We start from the raw sequence: 11693 nt of genomic DNA on the forward strand, positions 1-11693 counted from the left end.
GAGAATTAATTGCTAAAACGATTGAAAAAAAAAACATACGTGTTAGAAATAATGTAAGAATTCATTATTATAACTTATTTTTTTGGTAATCTATCCCGAATGTGCCTTCGACTTGATTTTTGTGTATGTAGCCAAATGTCTACACCATGCGTTTATGCCATAAAATTGTTCTATGGTTTGCTTATTTGGCTTTTCTTTTCAGCATGTTTGGCTCGCTATCTGAAAAGGAAATTGAGGCAGCTCTTGCTGCTTTAAATGATGGTGCAGTCTCAGAAGATGATGAAAATTTAGATGATGATAATATCGATTTTTACTCAAACGTACGGGATTTATTGCATGATCTGGATGAGGAGTCCATACATCATAATCTACCCTTGGAACATAACGAAGATCTGATCTAATATATGCTCCTCTTCATAGACTATGGGAGGGTTATGTTCCAGGGTCTTCGTTATGTTCCAAGGGTAGATTATGATCTATGGACTCCTCATCCCGATCATGCAACAAATCCCGTACGTTTGGGTAATAATCGATGTTATCATAATATAAATTGTCATCATCTTCTGAGACTGCACCATCATTTAAAGCAGCAAGAGCTGCCTCAATTTCCTTTTCAGATAGCGAGCCAAACATGCTGAAAAGAAAAGCCAAATAAACAAACCATAGAACAATTTTACGGCATACAAACGCATGGTGTAGACATTTGGCTACATACTGTTAATTTTCAAAAATATACTTTTTTTTCGTACTAAGATTTTTTTTATTATTTTTCCCCTTATCTGTGACTAAAAATCCAATTGAAATATTTTTTTCATAACTAAATAAAAAATCATGCATTTAAGGGTTAATATGAAAGGAATAAGCGTCGACAAACATCACGTGCGGGTACAAGTCGCCAATTTGAGTTCTTTTTCTATTATTATAAACCGCTTATTCAGTCTGTTATAATAGAACTGTTTTGCATTACAACAAAACAGTTATTATGTGTAGAATAAAACACAGCGTTCTGTTGAGAGAGCTGTCTATGATCTTTGCCTTATTTTAGTCTATGGTATAAGAAAACTTACCAATTGTCTCTGCTTTATCATCTAGTTTACCTTCTTCATACACCAGCTGGCACCACTTTCTATGGAAATTGGTGATCTGTCAACTTGACATTTCATAGTCGTCCAACACCAGCAAGCACTTGCTGGAACGCTGTGTTTTATTCTACACATAATAACTGTTTTGTTGTAATGCAAAACAGTTCTATTATGTGCCTTAATAAAACACAGCGTTCTGTTGAGACCTGTTTGTTATCTGCTGGTGTCAAGCACAAACGCTATGTGATATAAAATGTATTAAGAATGAAAGAATATAAAGAAGTTTAATATCACAATACAAAATAATACATTAAACAACTTATTGTACTCTCTGAGAAGCAGACGAACCAATAAGAAACTTATTAAACAAATAACCAGTCTTTAGGTTAAATAACTCAAATTATTTAGGACATCTCCTTGAGATCAACATTATGTCATTAACTTCTTATCAACCAATAAAATCATTCTGGTACTTATGGTAGGTTAATAGTAAGATCTCCCCATCTGAAAATATAAATATGTATAAACATAAACATGTTTTCATCTTGAACAATTAAAACATTACTAAAAACTTGTTATGAATAACATAACATTAAACAATTAACTATTAATAACATGCTTGTAAAATTATAAACTCATAAATACAAGATGTTATTGTTCCTTCGTAGGTCTCTGCAGTAATATTTCATAAAGGTATACATACCCCCACCTCCAATTAAATATTGGGGGTCTTATCAACTACTCTCTTGTCCAGCCAGTATCTGGATGTTACTGCAGACCAAACACTTCATGGAGAAGCAAATATTCACTGCACTTCTTGGAGAAGTAATTATTCACTAAAAATGATCTTAATCCAATTTGTAATATTTGACCTGGAAAACAGGCGTTATCATATTGTTTATGGAAATAAACAAATTTCACACATAACTCTGGGGTCTCCATTAAAATGAAGTCTTTATCAGCTCACTAATATGAAACTACAGGACATAATTATGCGTTCATCTGGGTGCTTAGCAGTCAGAGACAGTCTGTAGGTGGTTGAATCAGATTCAGATCCAAATATCAGCCAAAATGCTGACGTCATGTCTATAGCGGGGAGGTTCTGGGCCCCCCCCCGCAAAACAACCCTAGATACGCCAATGTCACAATGTGATCATATTCTGATACTTCAACAAAGTAATCCTGTAATGTGTCCAAAGAAATGAGATCATGGATTCTTCGATCTGAAGCAAGAAGAAGAATGAGAGCTGTTTATCAAGTAAAATTCAATGCTAGAAGAAAATCCAGCAGCCGGCAACCAGTCAAATTAATTCCAGTAATTTAATACTAAAGACCGGTGATCTCGGTGTACTTGGCCTTGCAAGTGAAATGGCCTTAAGGAACTGATGTACAAAAGGTAAAGGTAGATACAACTGACCTAAGTATCAGTTTTGTACTGCAAGTTTTTGCTGTAAAAACAGCTTGGCTAACAGCAGCGCTATAGTAACGGCGTAAAACATCTTTCATCTTCGAATCGGTAACCCAAAAATCCTGGGGGGCACCAGACCAGACCATTCTGGGGTGCCATAGCCCCCGGGGGGGCGGATATATATGGGGGGTACGGACCGCCCCGCGCGCCAAGCCACGCTACGCCGCCACTGGCTACCACATCACTACCAGTTGGTAACTTGTGGTCAATGCTGTGAGATTGACCCACATAATGCATCTTATGATTGCTCCTTCCACCACCAATTTTAAATTTTGGAGAGATAACTTATCTACTTGTTGTAGACTAGGGTCTCTAACAGATCCTTTATTAGCACTGGGGCCGATGTTATTAGAATGTATGTTCCGTCTGCCATTCAAGTATGGTAACGTCTGTAGCTGGGAGGTGAAAACACTCATCCAGCTGATAATCCCAGAGACGGCTGAAGGGCGTCATAAAGAATCAGAGTTCTGATCTATTTGCCTTAATGTGGTACAAAAGATGGATAATACTATTTATTAGCTAATTTTCAATTATAATTTTACTTGTTTATTTAAGGAACACAAACAGTATAATTTTATTTAATATTTAACATCCATCTTTTGAGTCCAGTGTAACATAGTTAATACTACTGCCGTGGCCCTGGAAGCCAATAAGTCTATTTTGGGACACCCCTACATAATGAATATAGCCTCTGTGGCCGGGGGTACTAATGGATTCTAACTGGAACAAACAAGTCTCTGTCTGCGACTCCCCATACACTGAGTATGGCCTCCGCGGCCTGGGGTACTAATATATTCTAAATGGAAGCAAACAAGTCTCTGTCTGGGACTCCCCATACACTGAGTATGGCCTCCGCGGCCTGGGGTACTAATAGATTCCACCTGGGTACTACTCGACCCTTTGATGTTACAGGTGGTCTGGGATACCGTGCCTATGGCCCGGTCTGCAATCCCATCTCCTGGTAGATAACAAGCCGACAGCGTCATGTCGAGCTGTTCGGTCAAGTTCATGAGCTTGGTGGTCAATTTGAGGAGGGCCCGTGATCGAGTACCTCCTTCGTTTCTGACTGTGTCTGTGTCAGAATGTGACCTTCAGGAGCTTGGTGGTCAATTTGAGGAGGGCCCGTGATCGAGTACCTCCTTCGTTTCTGACTGTGTCTGTGTCAGAATGTGACCTTCAGGAGCTTGGTGGTCAATTTGAGGAGGGCCCGTGATCGAGTACCTCCTTCGTTTCTGACTGTGTCTGTGTCAGAATGTGACCTTCAGGAGCTTGGTGGTTAATTTGAGGAGGGCCCGTGATCGAGTACCTCCTTGTATCAGGATGTGAACTTCATTCAATCGATCCTGATGACTTAATGCTACATCTCCATCGCATTGGAGTGTCATCATCACTAGTAAAAATATATATGTATTTTTCAAAAGTAAATGCCAACATTACATTTTAGGTGTGCGTTGTAACACTGACCTGTAAAATTTTTGTAAAGTACTGTCTATTTTCTTTCTCTGACCTTTAATCTACTGTTATAATAATATTTTCGAAAAAAAAAAATAATAATTAGCAACCCTAGTTGAACGCCCCACTACGCATCCGCTGCGTCTGTGGACTTGGAAGTCTGCGACTTCTTTTCGCCGCAACGGCTTTGAACTAAAGTCTATGGCGTCTATTCCTCTTAAAATCCTCTCAGAAACAGCTGTATACTATTGTGTATTTAGTTGACATTGACAGTTTATAATATTGTAACTAATTGTGGGTATACAAATAATAAATCAGTTATGCTTTGACTTGAGTTGATGTTGTATCTTTTACATACCATACCTATTGCTTGAAGAGAGACGTCCTCCGGGGACAGTCAATGTTGCAGTTGGCAAATGTATAAATTTCCGGTATTGTGGACGTAAACACGCATACGAGTCAGCTCCGAAAAAATAAATTACAATTGCTAGTAAAACCAGTGAAATAACTATTATACTGCGAAAACATCCGAAGAAACTCACTATAGCTTAAATTAAGAAGTGATCTCGGCAGAAAAATAGTGATTAAAGTGGAATCAAGAACATTTCATAGAAAGTTAACCTACAATAAAAGTGCATCCATCTGTCACCAAAACAATAGTGCCAACATAATAACATTGAATGAGTGAATGAAGGAATTTGTAATTGACAGTTCTCGCCTAGTGTTGCCAGTAAAAAGATTATAAATTCTACTAAAAATTATGGATCTAAATATGGAATTGCTACTATCTAAACTGGACGAGAAACTGAACCAACAAACATTGACAATAACCGCCAATGTCACCAATAACGTCATGCAAGCACTCGATGAAAAAATGAAAACAATCTTGGAAGAAAACAAAACATTAAAAACGAAAATAACAAACCTTGAACAGAAAATAGAATCTATGGAAAAAGAAAAGAGAAAGAACAACCTAGTATTTTTCGGTTTAGAAGAGAAACAGAAAACAGAATGTGAATTGGTAGACTATTTGAAAGAAATAATAGTGGATATGGGCGTATACATGGATAGTCAAGAGATAGCCAAAATTTATAGAATTGGGCAGCGCTCAAATGAAAATCGACCGGTAGTGGTCACATTGACAACATCATGGAAGAAACATCTTATTCAGAAGAACAAATCTAACCTACCCCAAGGCATCTATCTAAAAGAAGACTTTCCAAAAGATGTTCTAGAAATCCGCAAAAATCTACAACCAAAGCTGGAAGAAGAAAGAAAGAAGGGAAATTTAGCATATCTGAAATACGATAAGTTAGTAGTAAAAGCCCCAAAAGATTCTAACCGAGAAAAAAGGAAAAGAGAAAAAGTAGAATCACCTGAAACACCTTCAACAAGCACCAGGAAGAAACAGATTACCGATAAACATGTGGATGAGCCACCTACACACAATACTCAAGGATTAGTAAAACCAAGCATACTTAATTATGTGGCACGAGGAAGAGCATCATCGGTGTCTGAGCCAAAAACTACAAAAAACTAAAAACTGCCTCCCTCAACTGGAAACCGGATAAGACAAATCAAACAACACAACAAAATAAAATAAAAACAATCAGCACCCCAAGCCGGCTGGTCACCGTGGGGGAAGAAGACCGATACCCTCCGAAATATTTACCTCAGAAGCAAACACAAGTGTTTCAGACAACAAATCGCCAACAAAAAAACAACATACTACATATTGCTACCTTTAATACGCTTACACTAAAAAGCACAGAAAGCTTGTCAGAGTTGATATTGGCATTGGAAAGAATAAACTGGTCAATAATTGGACTATCCGAAGTTCGACGCCTAGGCGAAAGCATAGAAGATCATGGAGACTTCATTTTCTACTATAAAGGAGATACACCTGGACAATCCGGAACAGGATTCTTGGTCAAAAAAGAATTAAGCACACACATCGATGAATTTATTGGCATATCGGAACGTATTGTCATACTTAACTTGAAATTACCCAGAAGGGAGGAAATGTGGTCGATTATACAAATTTACTCTCCAACTGAGCAATCCAGCAATGCAGAAATCGACGCTTTCTATGCTATGTTAACAAGGGCAATCAAAGATCATACCTACAATAACCTAATAGTGATGGGTGATTTTAATGCAAGAACGGGACGTAGAGAAAAGGAAGAAGCGATGATACTGGGTCCATACTGTTCAGGGAAAAGAACAAGAAATGGCGAAAAACTTATACAAATGGCATACGAGAACAACTTAAAAATACTTAATAGTATGTACAAAAGGCGTAACAACAACAGATGGACATGGATATCCCCAGACGGGCGTTACAAAAATGAAATAGACTACATCCTTACCAACAAAAGCAAGCTTTTTCGGGATTGCAGAGTCGTTAACAGTCTCAACTTCAACAGCAACCACAGAATGATCAGAGCCAAATTATTACACACAGATTCTACAAAGAAAAATAGACCATTTAAGGTAAAACCGACTAAAACTATAATACCTGAAGCCACTAGCAAAGTGGAAAAGGAACTAATAAACTTTATAGAAAATACAAAAGAACTAAATATCCAACACAAATACGACAAGTTTGAAGAGCTAATGAAAACACAGAAAACAACGGGAACAGCAAAGGAAAAGAAAACAGTAACATGGCTAACAGACGAAACTAAAGAAATGTTAAAAACCAGAGATGAACTAATATCTATGACTGGAAAGACAAGGATAATTAGAACTAAAATAAGGGACATCAGCAAAAGTATAAAATTACACATGAGGAAAGACAGGCAAAGATACAGATTTGAAATACTGGAAAGATGTATTCAGAAAACTGGAGGCACCAAAAGAGCAATCAAACAACTAAAAGAAAAAACAGACTGGATACCTAATCTCTATGACAAAAATATGAAACATAAAACAAGACGCCCAGAAATTATGTCAATAGCCACTAACTTTTTCCGAGACTTATACTCAAAGAAAAACTATAATAAACCAAACACACTAGCAGGGGGAGAAGAAGTACCAGACATATTAAACGCAGAGGTGAAAAAAGCTATTATGTCTCAAAAGAAAGACAAAGCTCCCGGGTCAGACGGTATCAATAATGAATTCCTCATAGCAAATATAGAACACCTTGTACCATCCCTTACGGACATTTTCAACGAAGTTCTACACAGTGAGACTATACCCGAGCAATGGTCAACATCAACCATAACACTACTACACAAAAAAGGAGACAAAAACAACATAAACAACTACAGACCTATCAGTCTAATGTCGAATATCTACAAGGTATTCGCCAAGATACTTCTCAATAGAATAACCCGAACATTAGATGACAACCAACCGAGAGAGCAGGCCGGATTCAGGAGTGGATACTCGACACTGGACCACATCTATGTAGTAAAGCAATTATTTGAAAAGGGCAGAGAATTTAACTTAACATTCTACTGCTGCTTTGTAGATTACAGCAAAGCCTTTGATTCATTGGAACACGAAGCGATTTGGCAAGCACTTAAAAACCAAGGTGTAGAATGTAAATACATCAGAATTCTTAAACACATTTATGAAAACAGCAAAGCCAAAATCAAGCTAGAAAAGCAAGGTAAGGAAATAAGAATAGAAAGAGGTGTACGTCAGGGCGACCCAGTATCACCTAAACTGTTCACTGCTGTTCTGGAAGAGGTGTTCCAAAAATTAGATTGGGAGAAATGTGGACTGAATATCAATGGTGAATACCTGTCGCACTTGAGATTTGCAGATGATTTGATTATCATCTCGCAATCAGGGGCAGGGTTACAGACTATGCTAAATGATTTGGATACAGAGAGTCGTAAAGTTGGACTAATCATGAATACAGAAAAAACTAAGGCCATGACAAACGGGAACCAGGAACCTATCAACGTGAACAACAACATAATTGATTATGTAGACGAATACATCTATCTCGGTCAAACAATCTCGCCAATGGATCTTACATCTAAGGAAATCAACAGGCGAATAGGTAATGCATGGAAACAATACTGGAGTTTAAAAGAAGTGATGAAAAACCCTGTAATGAGCATGACTGTCAAACGAAAACTTTTCGATACTTGCGTACTGCCTGTCCTTACATATGGCTGCCAAACCTGGGCGCTGAATAAAACTCATATCCATAAACTTGAAACATGCCAAAACGCAATGGAACGAAGCATGATGGGGAAAAGACTTTCCGATAGAGTAAGAACCACCACCATAAAGAATTGTACAAGAACAAAAGATGTAACAGTAACTATCAGAAAGTTGAAATGGAGATGGACAGGACACACAATTAGAGGAAAAGAGAAATGGTCTAAATCTACAATGAACTGGTTCACAAGGCATTTTAAGCGAAAACGGGGAAGGCCACCAAGAAGATGGGTAGATGAAATAAAGGCCACAGCTGGAGGTGGATGGGCAACAGTTGCAGGAGATAGAGGAGAATGGAAACAGTTGGAGGAGGCCTTTGCCAAAAAAGGCACACAGACAAGTGTCAATTAGAATAATATTAAACTCGATCAATTTTAAACTCTGTATGTCTGAATAAAGGCTTATATTATTATTATTATTACTCAAATGCCACTGGCACGAGGAGTTTCCGCAACTCCACTTGACACCGCTGAGAAAAATCTGCAGTGCCGAAGACAAAATAAATGGCAGGGCTTCAGTTGTAAGATTCCTTGGAGGAAACGCCTGTGAGTCTCTGCTCTGGCAGATGAAAGTAAGTGTTCTGAGAGTTGACCTTCACTAACCGGTCGTGCATTGTGATCCTGAAGAAGATCTACATACTATTTCAGAAACTAGATAAAAATGTCTTATCGCAACATGAGCATAAAGCCCATCTTTGAAAAGAAACATTGTTTCTATTAACTTCTTATCTTGAACTCTTTTGAGAATTTTTAAGTAGGTATACTCGCATATTGTTTCATTTAAATATGATAAGGTGTTCAACCAGATCTGTGACCCACCCATGACTAGGTTGGGGGAGCCTTTTGTAATGTTGTACGAAGGTTAATATTAGCAATTACCTTAAACAGTGCTCGCGTTCATTAAAAAGATTCCGCTCTTTTTTCCACAAAGAATTGCATTGTGGTTTCAGGGTTCTTGGATTATCAAGCCAGAACCAAACATTACAAAATAAAATTTTTGAAATAAATGATTAACATCTAAATTTAAGAGGCCTTTTAAGCCCAATCTAAAATAATTTTACTTATTTATGAATAGAATGGTAGTAACAATTGCATCATTCAAACAGAATGTTCAACTAGCTGCCTTTAACCCGCTATAAGGTAGCCAAAATGCTGCAATTTATCTCATTAATAATTCGCTCAGTCAGCAGGAAAAGGAAAAGTAATATTCTATCTTCCTTATGATTGATCTTAACTTCACTTTACGATAACGAAGTAACTGAAATCGTTCTTTAGAGGAACTGAATACTACTTTGCAAGCTATTACCATCTAGTAGGCTTGATGTAGAAGGTAAGTGGTGCGCAACAAAGTTGGAAATAACATTCATCTGAGTCGTCAAAGTTTCGACCGAGTGTCTTACGAGTGGGGTTAACACTTACATGGCCTCCGTCGCCTATTTGGAGGTGGTGAAGCAAACATTTCCATTTCCGAGGATGATGAGGATGAATCTGAAAAAGACGACTCGGATTTCGAGCTTTTCCTTCATCCGGGCCGACAGAAGTCAACCTTTCACCGTCACCACTCTTTACCCTTACACTCTGCATCACTTATATTTCCTATTTGCACATTTTAACTGTGTTTTATTCTTATTTTATACATAAAAAACAAGAAGATAAAAATTTTTGCTGTGTAGGCGGCAAAAATCACAAACGCTATGAAATGTCAAGTTGACAGATCACCAATTTCCATAGAAAGTGGTGCCAGCTGGTGTATGAAGAAGGTAAACTAGATGATAAAGCAGAGACAATTGGTAAGTTTTCTTATACCATAGACTAAAATAAGGCAAAGATCATAGACAGCTCTCTCAACAGAACGCTGTGTTTTATTAAGGCACATAATTTGTAATAAGAATCATAATAATGTAATTCAAATTGTTTCAAATTCCGGCCCAGTGTATAGTTTTTTTAACTAAAGTTTTTTGTTATTTTTGCCTCAAGAATGTACTTATTGTGAATTTCTTTGTTAATGGCTGTATAGTTTTACTTGAGAAAATCGTAGTTGTTGTATAAAAAAATAATTTATAAATCTATTAGGGTACATTTTACTGTCGTCTTTTTTTTCTTAGAAACTTGCAGTAGATTATTCACTTTTTTGGAAATTGATAATTACTTGTTAATACCATAATTTATTATGGAAAATTGTACTGTTAAGTAGGTTTTTTTTTTCATTACCTTATAGTAGATTTAATGTCTTTTGTTGATGGCTGTATAGTTTTACGCAAGTTAAAGAAAATCGTAGTATATTTTTTTCTACACAAATTTTAGTTATAAGATGACATATATGATTGTTTGTTTGTTTGTATTGAAGAGGCTCCGAAACTAAGTACTGGACCAATTTGAAAAATTATTTCACAATTAGAATCCTTTATTTTCCCTAATGAAGATAGGCTATAACCGGATTTTTACAGGCGGTACGAAGTTCGCCGGGTCAGCTAGTTTCTTATAAACATGCAAATACGGTAAAAATGATTCATTTTGTTAATGGCTGTCTAGTGTTACGCAATTACAGGTAATCATCATTTTTATTGTAAACAGAATTAGGTACCATTTATTTATAACTAGCTTTTGCCCGCGGCTTCACCCGCGTGAAATTTAGTGCCACAGATTGGCATAAATTATACCCTATATGTTAATCTAGATTACAAATAATAATACTGTAAAGGTTCAACCAAATCCGTTCAGTAGTTTTTGCGTGAAAGAGTAACAAACATCTACACAAACTTTCACCTTTATAATATTAGTAGGATTTATAGTCAGCGACAATAGAAATGTTCGCTCGCTTGAAATTTTGTAAACAATTATTGCAAAAAGTTAATATTAATTTATATTATTCTGTTCTGTTGGCTTCAATGGTGGGTACCTATTTATTTCAATAAGTTAAACTCTAGGTAAAATTGACATTTAGTATGGAAATGTAATTTTAAACCTGTGTTCATCCCTTTCATAGAGGAGGTTTAATTCTCTAAGGTTATTCATCCCGGGCTTAATTTTTTTTGTATAATGGGTTTTATGACTGAAATTGACTCAAACAGAGATAAAATAACTAAGAGTCTTTAACATTTACTTACTTGGCAATTAAAGATAGATTTACTCAAATCCTACTTCGTACTATGTAATATTATAAATGCGAAAGTTTGTATGGACGTCTGGAATCTGAATGTTAACAGGTTTGTTACTTTTTCACGCAAAAACTACTGAACGGATTTTGATGAAACTGCAGTATTATACTTTATAACCCAGAATATCTTTGAATGCAGTTCCCTTTCTTTACAAAAATAAAGGAATGTTTCCTTTGAGTAAAATTTTCTATGTACAGTATTAAGAGTACTTTCCCTACAGGTGGCATTACAAAGTTCCACCCTGTATAATTTATGACGATCTTTGACAAACTAAATTTCACGCGTGTGAAGCCGCGGGCAGCAGCTAGTTACTAAATATTATGTTCATAAATAGTTCAGTCTCAATGTTATT

General features: G+C 36.6%; 2 long non-coding RNA genes across 2 annotated transcripts; one reads left to right on the plus strand and one right to left on the minus strand.

Moving 5' to 3' along the window:
* Positions 1-367: 367 nt before the first annotated feature.
* LOC135078146 (uncharacterized) lies at positions 368-4336 on the plus strand. Its single transcript, XR_010258574.1, has 2 exons — positions 368-1560; positions 1751-4336. It is a non-coding gene; the product is annotated as an uncharacterized LOC135078146 (long non-coding RNA).
* On the minus strand, positions 1341-10104 carry LOC135078147 (uncharacterized). Its single transcript, XR_010258575.1, has 2 exons — positions 9603-10104; positions 1341-1954 (listed from the first exon to the last, which is right to left on the minus strand). It is a non-coding gene; the product is annotated as an uncharacterized LOC135078147 (long non-coding RNA).
* Positions 10105-11693: the final 1589 nt, after the last annotated feature.

This window comes from Ostrinia nubilalis, chromosome 14 (assembly GCF_963855985.1).
Source record: "Ostrinia nubilalis chromosome 14, ilOstNubi1.1, whole genome shotgun sequence".
Taxonomy (NCBI): Eukaryota; Metazoa; Arthropoda; class Insecta; order Lepidoptera; family Crambidae; genus Ostrinia; species Ostrinia nubilalis.